The sequence below is a fragment of the Microcaecilia unicolor genome, chromosome 3 (genome assembly GCF_901765095.1).
Source record: "Microcaecilia unicolor chromosome 3, aMicUni1.1, whole genome shotgun sequence".
In the NCBI taxonomy this organism is placed as follows: domain Eukaryota; kingdom Metazoa; phylum Chordata; class Amphibia; order Gymnophiona; family Siphonopidae; genus Microcaecilia; species Microcaecilia unicolor.
In genome coordinates, this window is record NC_044033.1 from 79,825,112 (window position 1) to 79,846,545 (window position 21,434).

Below are 21,434 nucleotides of genomic sequence, written 5' to 3' on the forward strand. Positions count from 1 at the left end.
CAAATACTTTTTACTTGAGAGTGAAATTACATTCATGTTTCTTTTATAAAACACTAGTAAAAAGGCCCATTTCTGAATGAAATGAAACGGGCGCTAGCAAGATTGTCCCCCCCCTCCCTGTCTTCCTCTGTCCCCTCCGAGTCCTACGCCACCCTCTCTCCCCTCCAAGTTCCAAGGCCCCCTTTCCTGTTGTCCGATTTGCAGGCCGTCCTCCCTCCCCTGTCCCACTCCGCTGCAACTCACCACTTTGTGCATAAGTTTCCAGGTGTTCTCCAGGGCCTTGTGGTCGGCCACCACCTGCTTGTGGTGGCCCACTGCCTTCAGGTCGTGTTGTGGCTTGTTGGCAATAGTGAAGTGTTTTCGTGTGTGAGATAGATATTGTGTTTTTGTTGTCAGAATGTTGTTTGAGGGGTGGGAAAGGGAGGGTGTGATGGTGTGTGTGAGTGAGAATGTTAGAGGGAGGAGGTGTGGGATGGTGAACTGTGAGGGAGTGGCGAGGGAGTTTTGAAGGGGGGGGGGGCTGCGTTCCTGTGGTGATGAGTTGAAAGTGAGGGATCCTTCAGGTCATGTGTTTGGTGGCTACCAGTAGGTTTTTTGTTTTGTGTGCTAGAGAGTGTGTGTGTGTGAATGTTTGGGGGGGGTGGAGGGGCGGATGGCGAACTGTGAGGGAGTGGCTGTGGGCTTGGAGGGGGTGCAAATGAAACAGCTTCACAGTTGTTACAGATGGAGCAATAATAAAGAACGACAACCTGGATGCAGCAGCTCATACATTTGGTTGCTTTATGTTGAGTGTATAGCAATGATGGCTGCGCAGGACAGTGGAAATAGAGATCAACCAAATTGGCTTCTTTGCTTACAGGGAACTAAATAGGCTCATCTGTTTGTGGTGGGAGGAGCTGTGAACATGCTGTAGCTTTCTTAGTGTAGTAGTCGGTTGGACTCGGAGGGGGCGGGGTAGGAGGTGCAGTGACGGTGGGGGCTTGGAGGGGGTTCAGGGGCTTTGAGGGGGGTCAATGTTGCTTGGGGGGGGGGGGGTCAGCCCCTCACAGTGCCTTTCACCTCCGTGTGAAAGCGCTGCAGCAGAGGCAACAGGTGAGTTTCCCCTCGGGTCTCCCTCCTTCCCTCCCTGTCCCGTCCTTGTCTGAGTAAATTCTGCGAGGGTGGGACACAGGGAGGGAAGGAGGGAGGGCCGAAGGGAAACGATCATCTGTTGCCTGCTGCAGCGCCTTCACTCTGAGGTGAGAGGCGCTGTGAGGGGCAGACGGAGGGGGGCGAGTGAAGGAGGGAGCGACGGCGAGATGGACAGGGCCGTTGGCGTGTCATGCTTGAGACGCGTCGTTGGCCCACCCTCGACGTCATAACGTTGTGACACGAGGGCGGGGCACACAGTCTGTGGCAAACCGGATATCTCGCCCCCTTCAAGATTCCGGTGAGGCTTCATTAGAACGTTGGGGTTGCCTTTTATATAGAGAGATCTTAGCCTCAATAAGCACATTTATAGTAATCTGACATGCTGGTTTTGGTTTAAAATGCCAAAAGAAAACCAATAACTTTTGGTCATCTGGCCATAATTTTTCCCATACGTAATCAAAATGTTTTGGTTTCTAATTCTTATTTACTTTTTGAATATTTCTATTTCACATTTAAACTGTACACTATATTGCACAGAAACAAATTCCTAGTTTAATATATTGTATTTTTTTTAAATATGAAAAACAAATGTATGAAGACTTTTATAAGGTACTGTACCCTATGGAGGGGTTAGGGACATTCTTGGGATACAATTCAGCTGCTCTTCATATACATTTAATTTGAATGGGCAAGTAGCAGGTGTATCTTCATACACTTAAAGTATTCACATAAAGTTATATGCTTAAGTCAACTGACGAAAGAGCCACATAAAAGGCAGCTGCAAATATGCATAACGTTATATTAATAACTCATTCATATAACAGTTATATGGAAAGCTTCCTGCTGAAAATTTACCTCATGTTTTTAATGCACCCTTATGTATGTTTCACAGGAGGTACATAACCTTTTGTGTGTGCATCAAAACCAAATAAGTGAGTTCATAATTCCTTTATAGAGAAACCCAGCTGCAAGGCCCCCCTCCTTCTCAGACCTCCCATGTCTCCTGCCCTCCCCTCCCCTCCCTCCCTCCCCCCCGGAGTCACCACCACCTCCCCCCAGCCCAGGCCCTCTCATCGCTATTCAACTTACAGCGCCGAAACCGCAACAGCAGCAAGCAGATCAGCTTCAGCTCCTGTTGGCCTTCCTTCACTGCCTCTGTCCCTCCCACGTGTGACATCAGAGGGCCCGGGCTGGGTGGAGGGGGGCAGTGGCAACTCCGGGGGGGGGGGGGCAGTAGCGACCTCGGCGGTTCCCTCCCTCAAACTTTGCTAGGTCTTATTTTCGGAGGAGGCCTTATATTCACCAATTAAGCAAAACCTCTACTAGGTCTTACTTTCGGCGGATGTCTTATTTTCAGGGAAACACGGTATATGCTAGAAAGTGAGAGGCTGATATGCATAGCTAGAGAGAGGGGGTGATAGTGTCTCAGGATCTAAAGGTGACAAAAGAGTGCGACAAGGCAGTGGCTGTAGCCAGAAGGATGATAGGCTGCACAGAGAGAGGCGTAACCAGCGGAAGAAAGGAGGTGTTGATGCCCTGTACAAATTCGTTGATGAGGCTGCATTTGGACTACTGTGTTCATTTTTTTCACAAGCTTGTGACAGAAAATGGGAAGCAGATGGGGAAAGATCTGCATGTTGGAAGGACAAGGCATATCTCAATAGAAGGGAAAGCATTTAGAAATGCCCTTGTCCTTGAGGATATCCCCAACTGAAAGTTTGAAGGTGGCCTGGAAGAGATGGATGTCACTAATAATGCTGGTCAGCAGTGTCACAGCCCTCATGAGAAGATATTTGGCAGCTCTCTTTTGAGGGATAGGGAAGAAATGATTCAGATATTTAAATACTTGAATGGTATTAATATAGAAACAAATCTTTTCCACAGAAGGGAAATTATAAAACTAAAGGATATAAATTGAAGTTGAGGGATGGTAGACTTGGGAGTAACGTCAGGTTGCAGGGTGGTAATGTCACAAAACTCTTTTTCAAGGAGAGGGTGGTCGATGCCTGGAATGCCCTCAGTAGGGAGGTGGTGGAGAGAAAATGGTGATGGAATTCAAAACAGTGTAGGATGAACACAGAGGATCCCTAATTAGAAAATGGATGGTATAAAAACAAAACTTAAACAACTGCGTGTGTGATGTGTTGAGTGGTGTTTAGATGGCAACTCTGTGAAGAACTAAGGTCAGTGCTGCTGGGCAGACTTCTTCAGTATGAGTCCCATATATGGCAAGACAGTTTAGGATAGGCTGCAGAGGGCTTCAATTGAACTCCAGTAGTTGGAATGCAAGGACAGTGCCAGGCAGACATCTACAGTCTGAGTCCTGAGTATGATGAGACAGATCAGGATAGGCTGGAGTGGGCTTTGACTGCAACTCCAATAGTTGCAATGTAAGGACAGTACTGGACAGACTTCTACAGTCTACGTCTCAGAAAACGTAAAGAAAGACCAGGATCAAGTATTTTATACCACATTTATTGTTGGTTCAACCATGAATTGATCATGAATGTTGAGCAGACTGGATGGACCGTTAAGGTCTTTATCTGCCGTCATCTACTATGTTATTATGAAATTGTTACATTATTTAGTCTGGAGAGAACCTCCAGTAAACCAGATAAAGGAAAAAAATAAGAAACGCATCAATCCAATATGACACACATGATTTGGTGTCAATTAACTGGATCATTCCATAAAGGAAAACAAAAAGTGTGCTCTGTCCAAACATTTATTACAAATATTTTCCCTATTAGCTACTGCAGGTTCTAACCAATAAACTACCATCCAATCTTTCTTTTTATTTGGTTTTGTTATACCACCATAATTGTAATACAAGTCAAAGCTGTTTACAATTTGCTAAACACAGAAAACGGGAAAGGAACTCCAAAAATACAATAGGAAAGATACACACTCAAATGCTGAAATATAGAACACAGCTCTTTAATCCAACTGTAGATTACTCAATAACTAAGGTGGGCCCTGGCGACCCTCCACAGCGTGGGGGTTACTCCTGAGAAATCTCGCTTGGGGGTATCACATCATGTAATGTCCTTTGGAGAGGGTGTGGTTAGGGTGATCCTGTTCTTCAAGTACTCAAGCCTATTTCCTTTAAGGGCCTTGAAGAACATACATAGTTTTAAATTTAGCCCTGTATTGTACTGTTAGCCAGTGAAGTTTTTGTAAAAATGGTGTGATGTGGAACCTTCTATTAGTCTTGCTGCAGCATTCTAGATCAATTAAAGGTGGTGCAGACCCTATATAGTCAGACCAGTGTAGAGTGCATTACAGGGAGAGGGACAGATCATTCCAAAGGAAAGGAGCCAAAAAAGAAGGCACTATTTCTAGTAGACTCCCAACTCACTCAAGACAAGGGCCTCTCTATCACCATTTAATTCTGATATGTGGGGATAAGAGGAGCAGGGGAAATGGAGGACAAGAGAAGGTATAAACAATAAGGGCAGAAGGTACTTTTGGGCTATGTTATGTAACAAGTGAGGACCATAGTTTCCTATGAATATGTCCAATGCCAACCCATAAGCTACCTAGAACATGCCAGCAGTAGCCTGGTTTCTGGCATTCCTGTATCCCTGAAAGCAATAAAAATTCTTGTCCAAAATACAAGAGTTTTAGTTGGTAATTATATCCAGATCTGCATTACTCTTTTACTGGAGAGCTTTTACCAGCATGCTCATTTGTACAATAGCTTAATGCAAATCATAGATAGCGTTTCCTTAAAAGCACAGAAAGCCAATCTGGTCCTATAGTTGGTGAAAACATTGCGGCGAGAAAAGTTTGGGTTCATTCCCCTCCTCTCCCCCCTCTCTATCAGAGCCAGAGAAACCTGGGAATGTTACTGGGGACTCTATAAGTGCATCATTATTCTGTATCTCCGGAGGGAAGGGGCAGCACACAATTTTATTTGGCATTGACCATGGGGTCATGGCCATAAAAACCTTGATAAGCAATGGCACAGAGAGAAGCACAACCAGTACACAACAAAAAAAGATGAGAGAGTCCTTGTACAGGTCACTGGCAAGACCTCCTTTGGATGGAGGAGTGGCCTAGTGGTTAGGGTGGTGGACTTTGGTCCTGGGGAACTAAGGAACTGAGTTCAATTCCCACTTCAGACACAGGCAGCTCCTTGTGACTTTGGCCAAGTCACTTAACCCTCCCTATTGCCCCATGTAAGCCGCATTGAGCCTGCCAAGAGTGGAAAAGCGCGAGGTACAAATGTAACAAAAATAAAATAAAATAAATACTGTGTTGAATTTTGGAGGCTTATCTCAGTAAGGATATGAAGAAGCTAGAGGCAGTCTAAAGAAAGCAACCAAACTGGTGAAATATCTGCACCAGAAGGTACTTGAGGACGGACAAGGGAGATATGATACCGATGTTTAAATACTTGAAAGATATTAATACACATATACATCCTTTTCAAAAAGAAAGGAAGCTGCAGAACTAAGGACCATGACAATGCGACAAGGCGACGGCCGTGGTCAGAAGGATGCTAGGCTGCATAGAGAGGGGTATAACCAGCAGAAGAAAGGAGGTGTTGATGCGCCTCTACAAATCATTGGTGAGGCCCCACTTGGAGTACTGTGTTCAGTTTTGGAGGCCGTATCTTGCTAAAGATGTAAAAAGACTGGAAGCAGTGCAAAGAAAAGCTACAAAAATGGTATGGGATTTGCATTGCAAACTGTATGAGGAGAGACTTGCCGACCTGAACATGTATACCTTGGAGGAAAGGAGAAACAGGGGTGACGATACAGACGTTCAAATATTTGAAAGGTGTTAATCCACAAACAAACCTTTTTCAGAGATAGGAAGGCGGTAGAACTAGAGGACATGAATTAAGGTTGAAGGGGGGCAGACTCAGGAGTAATGTCAGGAAGTATTTTTTCAGAGAGGGTGGTGGATATGTGGAATGCCCTCCCGCAGGAGGTGGTGGAGATAAAAACGGTAATGGAATTCAAACGTGCATGGGATAAAACACAAAGGAATCCTGTTTAGAAGGAATGGATCCAAGGAATCTTAGCAGAGATTAGGTGGTGGTGCCGGTAATTGGGAAGTGAAACTGGTGCTGGGCAGAGTTCTACGGTCTACGCCCTGATTGTGACTGAAAAGATATGGATGGGCTGGAGTGTAAATTTTAAGGGGTTTCAACGTTAGCTTCAGAACTTAGTACAAGAAGAGTGCTGGGCAGACTTCTACGGTCTGTGCCCTGAGAATAGCAAGGACAAATCAAACTCAGGTATAAAGTATCACATACCATGTAAAATGAATTTATCTTGGTGGGCAGACTGGATGGACCGTACAGGTCTTTATATGCCGTCATTTACTATGTTACTGTGCTACTATGGTATGAAGCTGCAAGAAGGTAGAAGCAACGACCGCAAATATTATTTCAAGGAAAGGGTGGCCGATGCCTGGAGTACCCTCCCAAAGGAGGCAGTGGAGAGAAACAGTGATAGAATTCAGAAAGGAGAGGGATATACACAGAGGATGCCTCCATAGCAAGGAGGCTGGAAATCGAGCAGCGAGTAGTGAAATTATTTTTTGCATTTCTAAGACAACACAGGAGGGGCGAGGCTACCCTGTATGGAGGAGCAATTGCAACTATAATCATCTTACTGGTCACGTTCGATGGTGTATTTTGGTCTTTATCTGCCATCATTTATTATGTTACTGTGTAATCCAACTTATTTTTATATTTGAAGAACAAAAAATATTCATTGCAATTTCCTCAGGGAACGCTTGTGCTATCTTTTTTTCATCTTTACTGTGTCACCTGGGAACTTACATTATGCTAGAAAGATAACCCACAGTTCATCAAGTTTTCACACTGAAATGCATATTACCGTTAGTGGGGAAATGTGATCAACTCTAAATCAGGAAGTTTTACAGAATTCACACTGTACATAAAACATATTCCCCTTATGAATTTGGATCAATAATTCCCCAAATACTTCATGTTTTGCTAAGCCACTCCCACCATTACATATAAACTGTCATTATTTTTCACCAGAATTCCAGAAGGCCTCACACTGCTTAACAAAGTGTGACTATCAAATAAACAACTAAGACATTTTTGAAAGAGGGACATTTTTCAATATAAGGAGCTACGGCTGGAATAAAAGGTACTCACCTTTTCTATTAAAAAACAAACAAACAGCAATGTAATAAAGAATATCAAGACAAACCAACACAAGGAAATGTAAATCAAAAGGAAAATACAGAGAAATTCTTTACTTCTGGATACAAGAAAACAACATCTGGGAGCAGTGAATACCTAACAGTTTGTTAGCTTTGGTGCTATCTTGGAGCTTAGCTGATCTGTAAGAAGTGGATTGTACACATTGCATTTCTTCAGTAACCTTAGGCCTCTGTGTTCTGCCCAACTAAGGTGTGCCCGACTCTGGGGCCTAGAACTCGGGCAGACTCTACTTCTGCCATACACTGGAAAGTCTTAAAACTAATATACACAACTAGGCCACAGATGAATGGAAGCTACAAGCATTATTATGAAAATGTGACATTAACAAGTAAACAATCAAATATCCACCATACTGTTTCCTTTCTCACTTCTTTTTACAAAATTAGCAATTTTACACAAACGATCCACAAAAGCAGCACGGCTGTCTTCAAGGAAAATTACTGTGTATTGTTATTCTCTGAGGCAAATAATAACGAAACAAAGATTTGGAGCCCATTACAGCAAACTGGCCTGGCAAGGGCCAAAAAATGTTTGCACATTACATATCTTCCTGTCACATTTTAATTCAAATACACAATAACCAGATATTTTATTTATGCTTTCATTTGCTTATTTTACTGTTATGCTGTTATCTAAGGGGTTGATATTAAATGGGGTTTAATCAAGCAGGAGCCCGTAGAGGCTCCGACCCTGTTAAACCCTCCTTAGCAGGATATCCCCAGATATTCAGCAACACTTAATTGCATAGTGCTGAATATTCCCACTGACCATCGGAGCACTGTACAATTAATGCCAGGACAGAGCCACCAGTCATGCAGGGACAAAATGCAGTTGTATCTTTGACCACTTAGCTATGCAGGTGCCAGCACTGGAATATCAGCCAGCACCCAAATAACTTCCAGATTAGCGGCTGACCCAGATATTCAATGCTGATGCCTGGACATGGCTTGGCAGTGAATATCCAAGCTTAGGTCTAACTGTAGCTGTCAGCGACTTCAAAACCGCTGACTACCACAAACTGAATATCTGCCCCAAAATTTTAAGTTTTGTGTCACCTTGGGTGAATTTCTTTATAAAAGCTGTTAATAAATCCCAGTAAATAAGTAAATACATGCCAAAACAGCAAGAGACAAGTAACAACCACACAACTGCCCTGCTGCCCATGAGACACACAAAACATAGAAAGGCCCTGTCATACAATACCAGTGATGACTTGCCAAATAGTTTGAGTCTGTTTACAGACAGATGATCAAGTTCCGCTCTGAAGACATACAATAGATGGGCAAATGAAACTAATTTTTTTTAAAGCACAGGCTGGACAAGGACCAAGACATCCCTCCTCTCAGTGTAAACATCCTGACATGGTGTCAATGAAACACACCCTATTTTGTTTAAAATTTCATCCTAAACTTCCGGGCCAGGCTGCACAATATGTCTAATCCTTCCATGGCAATGTACAGCAGATTAACTGTGTTTATACTCTACTATGACACAGTGCAAGTCCCTATAAACTACAATAATTAAAAAAAATTAAACCCTGAAATGCATATTTTTAATTTTTTTTAGTCCACCTCAGGCCCCATTTAACAGGGGGCCTACCCAGGAGCAGTTTCATCTGCTTACTCCATAGATCTACTTTATTTTCCAACTGTTCCACTATTTAAAAAAAATAAATTAATAAACAGGCCTGTCAATTTTTTCTTTTCCTCAGTTTTTACTATCTTAAAAATAAGTGAATACCATACAACCATATTAAGGCTAGCTTCATAAACAAATCAACTGACTAGATGTACTACCATAAACCATTTCTCAATGTGACATCAAGCAGTTCCACCATAACTAATAGCAATAAAATAAAACATAGAGAAGAAAATAAGATGATACCTTTTTGAACTAAATACATTTTTATTAGGTCACACAAGGCCAGGGTTACCTTTGAAAGCTAATCAAAAAAATGTATTCAGTTTGTCCAATAAAAAAAATCATCATCTTATTTTCTTTTCTATGTTTTATTTTATTTCTGTTGATTACCTTTAAAAGTGGAATAACGCGGCTACCACATCACGCCACCATAATTAGAAATAAAGAATATCCCACGCACTAGGCAAGCTGAATTTGGGTCAGAGATTTTTCTCCGTCGATCCTATGCCTTCTGCTTTATTTGCAGTAAAATAACCTCACCTTTTGTGTACACTTTGAATCTAACTCAGGACACTTTAGGCAAAGTACGTAAATTCCATATGTCAGCCTCTTTCCGCGGCATTACTGGGAAGTCTTGCAGCAGAGAAGAGGCCTCGCCTGCTCGCCAGTACAGTATTTACAGAAAGCAAGTGTGTTTAAAAAAAAAAAAAAAAAGACACACACACACACACAACTTCGCAACTCTTTCAAAGCCAAGCCCATTGCAAGGCCATTAAAATTCACTATCCCTCTGCCTCCATCCTGCAGACCTGCAACAAGTGCATAAGAAAGAAAGCCAAATAAAATGTGGTTCGGGACTACTGTTATTTAATTTCCTGCCCTGTATTATCGCTAACTTAACGCGTATATTTCCTGGCGGAGTACTATATGGTAGATGCATAACCTTCCCTTACCAATTAAACAAAGCAAACAAACAAACAAAACCTTCCACTGACAGCACACGCATCCCAGACAGCACACAGGAAGAGAAGGTACCTTATTTTCCCCGCAGACTTTCAGCTCTTTTCATTCCAGATCTAAGTCATGCTGTCAGCGCTTTGCTGTCAAATTAATTCCATGCATGGAAGAAAAAAAAAAAATAAAGAGACAGAGGAGCACGAGATATCCCTCCGCTGAGATGGTGGCCTTAGCTGCAGGCTTGCAGCGAGCGCAGAGGTGTCAGGAGCCTCTCAGTGCGGGACTGCAGCGCTGCCAACCAACTCGAAACCAGAGCCAGTTCCTCAACTTCACATGTAAGCCAGTTCCTCAAGTTGAGATGTAACCCACTTTCCCATTGGTTGCCGGAGGACACGCTCCTGATTGGTTACTGTACACACTCTTTTAATTGGACGCTGCTCTCACTCTGCTACGTTTGCTTTTCCGGTTGTCAGTTAAAGGGGAGCTGTCTTTGCATTGGACAGCGAGATCCTCCCCCCTCCCCCTTTAGTGGCATCTGAAACCTTTTGGGCTCCCCCCCCCCCCCCAGTTGCGGCCTAAAGCTGCAGAAACGTAGAGAATAGATAGTCCTGCTCAGTGTGATCGGGGACGGGGAGGGACTTCTTGGCAGAGTTAGAAAATGGCAGCCAAGCAGATGAGAGCCCCAGCGGGTCCTAATGAGTCGCTAGAAGCCTGCTAGGATTTCAGAACTGAACCAGCAGTTGACAGGAAGATATTGAATGATTACAAGTTATATGGGGGTAGGGGAAGGACAAGATAAGCTGGAAGCCCAAGGGGTAAGGAAGAGTCTGCCTTCTTTGGGTTGTAGTGCCATGATCAGTAGGACACTTCACAACTCCTTTAGCTCAACCCTCACACCAGCTACCATAGTTAAAGTGGAGGTAACCTTTGGAACCCCAAGTCTAGTCAATAATAGCTAGGGATGTAAAATATTAACTAGTAAGTGCTGCTGGGCACTATCAGACATACACAGCACTGTACAGATATACATAAGAAATTGTCCCTGGTCTAAGGAATTTCCAGTCTTGTCTACATATGCAAAACCAGAGCTTGGGGCAAATCAGGAAAATAATTTGCAGCCTCAAAAATAAATAAATACCTGTAAGTGTAGTTTAATTGGAAGACAGCAACTAATTCATCTAATTCAGTAAAGCTGTAAGACCGCAGTCACTGACCCACAAAATAATCTGACTAGTCAACCATTTGATTTACATCCTGTCCTCCCCCCCACCCCCAATAACTCTTCTAATTGTCCCCTCCCTAGTGCTGGGCTGTGAAAACAGTGTGACCACATGGTGCAAATGGAGCAGCACAAAACTTGCCCCAGACCATCATCTACTCTCATTGGCAGTGATGAAGCCGGCAGGGTTGGAGGTGCTAATGGGCAAGTCACACAGAGCAAAACTATAGTTCAGTACAGTCCTGACCTTCCCTTTAGGAACAGGGGATAGTCCAGGGCTTCATGGGTTATGGTAGCCACAGTGAAAGGCTATGAGTTGGATACAGGGCCAGCTTAAGGCATGAGGCAGGTGAGGTACTAAGCTCAGTGCTAAAAGCCCACCTCACTGGCTTATTCTTCACATTTTTTAGAGCATATTTTGCTCTCGCCAATGTACTTATTTCTCTGGTTGGTTACCGGCACCACTGCAGGTTTAACAGGTACTTCCTGTTCTCAAGTTTAAACCTATGGTTGCACCAACTGTCAAGTTGGGGGGAGGGGGGGTCACAAGCAAAAGTTGGCTCAAGATGCCAGAACCTTCAATGTCAGGCCATGTCCCCCTGGAGTCAATCCAAACACTCATGTGCCTTCTTCACCATCAGTATTTAAGGCAGGCTGTCTGGCCTGCCCTGGGACTTTCCCTCTGCAGAGACGTAGCCATGGGTGGACCTGTGCTTACCCACTGTGAGCCCAGGCCCACTTAACAATGGTTCACCTTTAACATGGCTAGCAATGGAGGGAGTGAAGCTGAGTCCCATTGCCCAGCATCTCTTTCTTTTCCCTCTTCCCATCCCATGGTCACCTCTCCTCTCCTGTTCCCCATTGTTACGTTCCTCACCTGGTGCCAGGCCTGCGCGGCCGATTCGCCAGCGGCCATCTTGTTGGTTTAGCTTCAGGAAGGAAGGAGGGTCTGTTTCTGTTTCCTATTTCTGGCAGCCATCATCTGGGTTGGATCAATGGCTGCAGCCATCTTGGATAGATCAGGCCCCAGGAAGCCATCTTGGAGTAACAAGGTCAGGAAGGAAGCCCATATTTGGACGTAGGCATCTCTGCTGATGGGGGCAGCCCTCTTGTTTCAGCTGCACATGTTTAGGATTGATTCCTGCTCTATTTAAAGCCCTGCCTCCAGTCCTTTGTTGCTTTGGCCTCAATTGTTCAGAGGAGTTGTTGTCGGAGTGCTGTTCGCCAACTACTTCTGTTTCCCTGTGTACCGGACCTGGGCTTGTTTTCTCGGATTATGCTTGTTTGCTGCCTGCCTTGACCCTGGACTGATTTTGACTATTCTTTGCCTGTTGGAGTACTAATTCTGGACTGTATCTGTTTCCTGCCAGCCTGGTCAGCGGCTGTGCAACCCTGCCGGTTCCAGAAGTCCTGGTGGCCACCTGCAGCTGGGAGCTCAACACCCAGTGAACGGTGGTCGCTTCCCAGGTGAAGCTAGGGGTTGTCTGGCTGCCTGACCGAGTGCGGTGTCACTCCATCTGTGCCGTGCTCAGTCGGGGCACAGGGGCTCACTACTACCAAGTCATAACACCTATCCCTCACATCTACCTTAACAGGCCTTGCTCTTCATAGGGTCACCGGTAACTGCAACAATTCTCATTTGCTTCCTGGGGCTGATCTGGATGCCTTCCCTCTGCACCATCCTGCTCCTCTCTACTATAACTTTCTGCTTCTGCCTGGGAGAAATGCAGCAGAGTGAAGGCATCAGGATCAGTTGCAAGCAGCATATGGGAATTGCTACCAGCAAACCAAAGAAGGGAGAGGCCTGTTAAGACTGGGGGAGAAGGAATGAGATGCTGGACTGGGAATGGGCAGGGGGGGAGAGAGAGCTGGTGGACAATGGTAGGGTGGGAAGGAGTGATGGTGGGGGAGCAATGCTGGATCAGGGGGCAGAAGGGAGGTGAAAGAGAGAGAACTGGTGGACAACAGGCTAGAGGGAAGAGAGGAGAAATGTTGGACCTAGGGTGAAAAAAAAAAGGGAGAGAAAGTTAGTAAACAATGGGAGAGAGGGAATAGGAAAGAGAAAGGAAGAGATGTTGGACCTGGCATGGGGGGGGGGCATAGAGGGAGATCATACTCTACATGAGGGGAGGACAGGGCAGGGGGAGAACTTGCATGAGGGAAGGTGAGGGAAGAAATTCAGATGTTGGATCCAAGGGCAGAAGGGATTGAACATAAATAAGAATAGCCATACTGAGCCAGATCAATGGTCCATCTAGCCCAGTATCCTGTTTCCAACAGTGGCCAAGCCAGTGGAGACTTGCAGAAACCCAAGTTTCCCCATGTCTGAAGGAGAGACACTGGACAGTGAGAGGGAAGGAAAGAGAGGGAGACATGCTGGACCCTGGGGGAAGGGGCAGGAGGGAAGAGAGAAGGGACAGGAATATGCTGGGGGTGGAGTGGAAGGGACAGAGCGATGTCAGGCAAGGAGGGTGGGAAGGGAAGAAAGAGGGAGCAGATGCTGGGCTACAAGGGTAAAAGGAGGCAAACAGTGGGACTGGTGGAACCATGTGGAAGAGGCCAAAGGGGGAGGGGTGGTAAGGAGATGAATGAGAGGAAGATAATGAATACAAGATAGAAATGTGGTAATGGCAACCATGGATTAACCATTAAGCAAAATAAACACATGCTTAGGATACCAAGGGGAAGGGGGCATCACTGAGTTTTTCCTCTAGTTATTATGCCTGTAATTTCTCACTGCTGTCTGCCATACCCATTATCCAACATGAATTTCAGTGTTTTTCAAATAATTATAAATATATTTTTATTTCATATAATAATATTTCTTAGTACTTATTGAATCTTAATGTTTTTTTCAGTTAAGCGATGGAAGGGCATCAGTTGGACTTAATTCAGCACTGGGTAATGGGGAGTAGTTGAAGATGGAAAGGGAATAACATAGTAACAGTAGATGACGGCAGAAAAAGACCTGCACGGTCCATCCAGTCTGCCCAACAAGATAAACTCATGTGTGCTACTTTTTGTGTATACCTGACCTTGATTTGTTTCTGCCATTTTCAGGGCACAGACCGTAGAAGTCGGCCCAGCACTAGCCCCGCCTCCCAACCACTAGCCCCCGCCTCCCCCCACCGGCTCTGCCACCCAGTCTCGGCTAAGCTTCTAAGGATCCATTCCTTCTGAACAGGATTCCTTATGTTTATCCCACAACATTTTGAAATTCCGTTACCGTTTTATCTCCACCACCTCCCGCGGGAGGGCATTCCAACCATCCACCACTCCCTTCGTGAAAAAATACTTCCTGACATTTTCTTGAGTCTGCCCCCCTTCAATCTCATTTCATGTCCTCTAGTTCTACCGCCTTCCCATCTCCGGAAAAGGTTTGTTTGCGGATTAATACCTTTCAAATATTTGAACGTCTGTATCATATCACCCGTTTCTCCTTTTCACCAGGGTATACATGTTCAGGTCAGCAAGTCTCTCCTCATACGTCTTAACACAAATCCCATACCATTCTCGTAGATTTCTTTGCACCGCTTCAATTCTTTTTACATCCTTAGCAAGATGCGGCCTCCAAAACTGAACACAATACTCCAGGTGGGGCATTAAAACCTCTTTTCTTCTGCTGGTCACACCTCTCTCTATACAGCCCAGCAACCTTCTAGCTATGGCCACCGCCTTGTCACACTGTTTTGTCGCCTTCAGATCCCTCTCCCCGTCCGTACATATCAGACTCTCACCGCCTAACACATACATCTCCCGTGGATTTCTACACCCTAAGTGCATCACTTTGCATTTCTTCACATAGAATTTAATTGCCAAACCTTAGACCATTCTTCTGCTTCCGCAGATCCTTTTTTCATGTTTTCCACTCCCTCCCCGGGTGTCCACTCTGTACAAATCTTAGTATCCATCCGCAAACAGGCAAACTTACCTTCTAACCCTTCGGGCAATGTCACTCACAAATATATTGAATAGAATCGGGCCCAGCACCAATCCCTGAGGCACTCTACTACTCACCTTTCCCTCATCCGAGTGAATTCCATTAACCACAACCCTCTGGCGTCTGTCCGTCATCCAGTTCCTAATCCAGTTCATCACGTCGGGTCCTATTTTCAGCCTGTCAAGTTTATTCAAGAGACTCCTGTGGGGCTAGGGAAGGAGGAAGATGGGAAATTGGAGAGAGGAGGAGATGGAAAGTTGATAGGTAGGTGAAAAATAAAAAGAAAGGTGAGAGAGGGTCAAAAATGAATGGACAGAGGCAGAAAAGATAAGAAGGGAGGAAAGACCTCAAAAGGAAAGATCAATATGTCAGAGATACGTGTAGTGAGGGAAGGGACCAAGATAGGTGAAGACCGGAGAGAGGAGAAAAGACAAGTGGACAGCAGCCACTGGAAAGAGAATTAACAGAAGACAGACAGGAAAGCAGAAAAGAGAAACTGAGGCCAATATGATAGGAAAATAAAGTATCCAGACAAGAAAGGTAGAAAAAAAGCATTTTATTTTGAATTTATGAACTGGAATATGTTAGCTTTGGGACATGCATATATCAGACCTTCAGAAGTGTCACTCATGTTAAGGAATGTCCCCTGAAATAAAACTTATTTCTTTAAAAATATTCCAATGTACTTTCTATTATTTATAAATGTTTTTTATACAACCAATAATTATTCTTAAATGTTAGATTTACCTTCAGTCTGCAGTCTCCTACTACTACTTAGCATTCTATAGCGCTGCCAGGGTTACGCAGCGCTGTACAAGTTTAACATGGGGAAGGACCGTCCCTGCTCAAAAGAGCTTACAATCTAAAGGTTACAAACATGTAGTCAGTGTAGGTATCATGAGTGGGGAAGGTGGTTATGCGCCAAAGCAAGGGAGAAGAGATGGCTTTGAGTAAGGACGTGAAGATGGGCAGGGAGGGCGCATGACGTATGGGCTCGGGAAGGCTGTTCCGGCATATGGTGATGCGAGGGCAGAAGGGGCGGTGGTGGAGAATGGTACAGATAGACTGATTTGTCCTGAGAGCGGAGGTTACGGGTGGGAACATACGGGAGAGGAGTGTAGAGAGGTACTGGGGGGCTGCAGATTGAGTGCATTTGAAGGTTAAAAGGAGAAGCTTGAACGTATACGATAGCGGATCGGGAGCCAGTGAAGTGACTTGAGGAGAGGGGTGAATGAGAGTATCGGTTCACACGTAGATAAGACGTGCGGCAGAATTTTTGGACAGATTGAAGGGGGGATAGATGGTTAGCGGAGGCCATTGAGAGAGAAGGTTCAATAGTCAAGCGAGAGGTGACGAGCGAGTGGACGAGGTTCGGGTGGTCTGTTCAGAGAGGAATGGGCGAATTTTGCTAATATTATAGAGGAAGAAGCGACAGGTCTTAGCTGTCTGCTGGATATGGGCAGAGAAGGAGAGGGAGGAGTTGAAGATGACTCTGCGATTGCGGGCTGAAGCGATGGGGAGGATGAGGGCGTTGTCAACAGAGACGGAAAGTGGGGGAAGAGGGTTTGGGTGGAAAGACAAGGAGCTCAGTCTTTGCCATGTTCAGTTTCAGATACTGGTTGGACATCCAGGCAGCGATGTCTGAAAGGCAGGCCAAAACTTTGGCCTGGGTTTTGACCGTGATGTCGGGAGTGGAGAGATAAAGCTGGGTGTCATCAGCATAGAGATGGTACTGGAAACCATGTGATGAGATCAGCGAGCCCAGGAAAGAGGTGTAGATCGAGAAAAGAAGCGGTCCAAGGACAGAACCTTGAGGAACCCCAACAGAGAGCGGGATGGGGGTGGAAGAAGAGCCATTAGAATATACTCTGAAGGTACGTTGGGAAAAATACGAAGAGAACCAGGAGAGGACGGAGCCCTGGAACCCAAATGAGGACAGTGTGTCAAGAAGTAAATTATGATTGACAGTGTCAAAGGCGGCAGATAGGTCGAGGAGGATGGAATAGTGACCTTTGGATTTGGCAAGGAACAAGTCATTACTGACTTTAGAGAGTGCTGTTTCTGTCAAGTGTAGTGGGCGAAAGCCAGATTGGAGCGGATCGAGGACGGCCTGAGAGGAGAGGAAATCAAGGCAGCGGCTGTGGACAGCGCGTTCAAGTAATTTGGAGAGGAAGGGTAGAAGAGAGATGGGACGGTAGTTGGAGGGACAGGTGAGGTCTAGTGATGGTTTTTTGAGAAGTGGTATGACTACAGTGTGCTTGAAGGTGTCAGGGACAGTAGCAGTGGAGAGAGAGAGGTTGAGGATGTGACAGATTGAGGGGTTGACTGTAGGAGAGATGTTGTTAAGCAGATTGGTGGGAATGGGATCAGAGGAACAGGTGGTGCACTTAGAGGAAGAGAAAAGGCGAGCAGTTTCCTCTTCGGTGATCTCAGGGAAGGAGGAGGAGGCCAGGCTAGGTTGGTTGGGGGAGTAGGTTAAGAAGTCAGAGGGAGGAGAAGGCTTGGAAGTGAATTCAAGGTTTATCTTCTGCACCTTATCGCGGAAGTAGTCAGCTAGTGTTTGAGGAGAGACTGAGGCGGGGTGGGAGCGGAGGGCACTTTAAGTAGGGAGTTGAGGGTGGCGAAGAGGCGACGAGGGTTGGAGCCAAGAGAATTAGTTAATTGAGAATAATATTCTTGTTTGGCAAGGAATAGGGAGGACTGGAAGGAGGATAGCATGAATTTGTAATGGGTGAAGTCTGACAGGGTGCGAGATTTCCTCCAGTCATTCAGCAGATCGGGTGCAGGAGCGAAGGTAACGAATGCAAGGGGTTAACCAGGGCTGAGGATTCGTGCGCTTAGTGGGTCGAGAGACAGATGGTGCTAGGGTATCCAGAGCAGTGGAGAGAATTTCATTGTAGGCAGAGACAGCCGTGTCGACAGATTCGAAAGACGAGATGGAAAGGAAGAGATTGGAGATGTGAGAGGATAGGGTAGGGGGGTCGACGGCCTGGAGATTCCTGAAGGCAGTGGCTATAGTTGGGCGAGGTTGAGGGGGAGGGTGATGAAGTGTGAGGGTGATTAGGTGATGATCTGAGATAGGAAGGACTGAGGTGCAGAAATTGGAAGGTGAGCAGGAAGAGAAGAGAACGAGGTCGAGACAATGGCCATTACGGTGAGTAGGGGTGGTAGAGCATAGTTGGAGGTTAAAGGAGGATGTCAGAGTGAGGAATTTAGAAGCGTAGGAGTTGGATGGGTCGTCAACGTGAATATTAAAATCACCAAGAATGAGAGATGGAGATGAGGGATCAAGAAAGACGGTGAGCCAAGCGTCGAAGTCAGTAAGGAAGGAAGAAAGAGAGGGGCTTCTCAGGGGGGCGGTAGATGACTGCAACTCTGAGTGGTGTCGAGTAGAATAGCCGGATGGCATGAGTTTCGAAGGATGAGAAGCAGTGAGACTGTGGCAGGGGGAGGGGTTGGAAACTACAAGAGGGTGAGAGAAGAAACCCAACGCCTCCACCGCGTGCGTCTGGGCGGGGAGTGTGGGAGAAAAGATATCCTCCATGGCATAGGGCTGCGATTGAGGCAGTGTCGTTAGGGGTTATCCAAGTTTCAGTTAAAGCGAGCAGTTGAAGGGAACGGGAGATGAACAAATCGTGGATGAAGGAGAGTTTGTTGCATACTGAGTGGGCATTCCATAGGGCACACGAGAAGGGGAGGGAAGCGGGGGGGGGGGGGGGGGAGAAGGGGAATAGAGATGAAATTGGAGGCATTCTGGGATCGGTTACGTGAATATGGAGATGAGAGGTGGGGGGGACCTGGATTGGGATTGATGTCACCTGTGGAAAGTAGGAGAAGGAGTAAGAGAGTGCGGAGGAGGGTGGGGGAGGAGGGTCGACGAAGATGACGAAGACGGGATGTGTTAAGGAGGAATGGGGATGGGTTAATGGTGGGGAGGAAGTGTAGAAGGTTGAGAGCTAGGAATGACGAGGGGGGCAGGAGAGCTGGGGAGGTGGTGGGGGGTGGGGGGAGGTAGGGTAGGGGAGTAATGAGCAGGATGGGAGGGGACAAGGGTGGGCAGTGAGTTCCTGAGGTAGACAGTGGAAGGGGAGGGGGGAAGAGGTTAGGAAGGGACACGGCGATGAAGAGAATGTGTATAGGGGCCATATATAGGGGCTAAGGTGGATGCGGGTAGATGTGAAGTGGCTAAGGTGATAGGAGTAGAGGAGGAAGGCAGGAAGGCTAGGACAGGGACAGCAAGCAGCAGCTAAGGCATAGGGAGTGATAGTGTTTAAAGGAAACCTAGCCAAAAAGCACCTGGAGACTCTGTGCACTTGGAGCGAGGGCCCTGGGAAGCTCGGGGTGGACCTGCAGTCACCCCGGATACAGCTGTGAGGAAATGCAGAAGGGCTGCAAGTCCTCCACAGCACCTGGTGGGAGTGCTGGGCACCTAGAACGGAGGCCCTGGGTGGATCGGAGTGGACCTGGGTGTCACCCCAGAGAAGGCTGTAAGGATATGCAGATGAGCTGCAAGTCCTCCACAGCACCTGAAAGGCAGCCTGTGGTAGAGCTGGGCACCTCTCAGCTGAGGAAAGGCTTACCAGGGGTTAGGTTGAAGCCAGCATTCCTCCCCCTGAGGGTTGCCATTATAACAATGTCCTATTCCTAGCCAAGATGGCACCACCATTTTTCTACTTATTTATATCACATGATTCAAAAGTAATCTGATAGAACTAACCAATCACAGAGCTCCCAGATTTAAACTAATGTCATCCATTTTATCTCAGCATTTAAATAATAAATTTATCTTTGCTCTTTGTAATTTAATAATTTCTCATAATGGCCTCCCTTCTACCCTTTCTCCAGGGACAAGCAAGCCATATTCTCACATGTGAGTGATATCATTCATGTCGCCCAGTGCGGAGCATAAAAAGCCAATATAGCTTTAAGAGCATGCGCAGCATCCCCACTGCACATGCACGAGTGATTTCCTGCCTGCTGCGGGAGCGTGGAACCATCAGTCTCTTCTCATCCATTGAGAGGAGAAGATGCATTTTCTGTGGCTCCTCACACCATCTGGTGTGTGAGTAATTTTCAGAGCAATAGTGTCTTCCTTAGAAGATTTTTTCTCCTGTTTTTTTTTCTCCTTATTTTTTGCTTCCTTATAGAGGGGTAGTTTTTCCCCCCCTTTTAAGTTTCCTTACTTTTTTTTTCACTTGGTGAGGCTGTTACAACAGAGTGCATCGGCTTCTGGGGTGTTTTTGCTAACCATGCCTCTAGCTGCTGCTCTGTCAGACCCTTAGCCTGCTGAGATGTCTCCAATGCCAGTTCCACATGTGGCTCTGGTGTTGACAGCAGCCTGTGCTGGTACCCCCTCATCATCGGTGGAGGAAGCTTCGCCCAGAGTCAAAAGTGGAGCCGACACCTCAACACCCCTCTCAAGAACATGGTTCCTCTGTATCGAGGCAGGCTTGGTCTCAGCCCTTCCGTGAGGAGTTCTTCACCAACAACGATGAGGAGCACTAATGGGAGTCTGATGAGGATCTACGGTACTTCTCAAGGAGGAGTTCTATGGTATCTCACCTGACCCCTCGAGGAAAGAATAAAATCTTCACTTGAGAGCCTTTCCTTTCCATCTTTTGTTAGGGAAATGGCAGCTCTCATTCCAATTCGTTTAGAGACGGAGGACGAGCCCAGGGCTGAGATGTTCTAGGTCCTGAACTACAATTCCCCTCCTAGACAGGCTATGACGGTCCCACTTCACAAGATCCTATGGGACAAGATCCTACAGGATGTTCACGTGAAGAACTGGGAGTCCCCTCTGTTGGTCCCTGTCCTGCCCAAAAAGATAGACACAATGTATCGGATCCAGAGCTCTCCTGGGTTTGAAAGGCCCCAGTTGCCTAATCACTCCTTGGTGGTGGAATCTGCGCTCAAAAGAGACAGGAGTTCTAGGAACTATCCTTCGGTGCCCCCCTGGCAGAGAAGATAGAACCCTGGATTATTTGAGCAGAAGATGTATCAGGCCTCTATGCTTATTTTCCATATTTAAATCTTAGCAGCTCTACACGAGCCTACACTTGCGGAACTTGGTACACAGTATGTCTGATTTGATGGATTCTCTCCCACAGGAGCAGGCTGAATCTCTTCCCCAGTGGTCAAGCAGTAGAAGGCGTGTAGAAAGTTCTTGGTCGGGGCACCTACGACATCTTTGATGTGGCATCCAGGATCTCTGTCCAGAGTATAGCAATACATAGACTCTCATGGCTACGTGTCTCAGACTTGGACTCTATGGTCCAGCAGAGGTTTGCAGATGCAACATGCCGGGGAGAAAACCTTTTTGGAGACAAGGTGGA

At 46.1% G+C, this 21,434-nt stretch overlaps 1 protein-coding gene across 2 annotated transcripts in view; it reads right to left on the reverse strand.

Annotated features, from left to right (window-relative positions):
• TRERF1 (transcriptional regulating factor 1) overlaps window positions 1–10,223 on the reverse strand; it is a 329,029-nt gene extending 318,806 nt beyond the window's left edge. For both annotated transcript variants that reach the window (XM_030196092.1, XM_030196089.1), the window contains exon 1: window positions 10,019–10,223. The gene's annotated coding sequence lies outside the window, so the exon portion shown is untranslated. The remainder of the gene's footprint in view (window positions 1–10,018) is intronic.
• Between the last annotated feature and the right edge of the window lie 11,211 nt (window positions 10,224–21,434).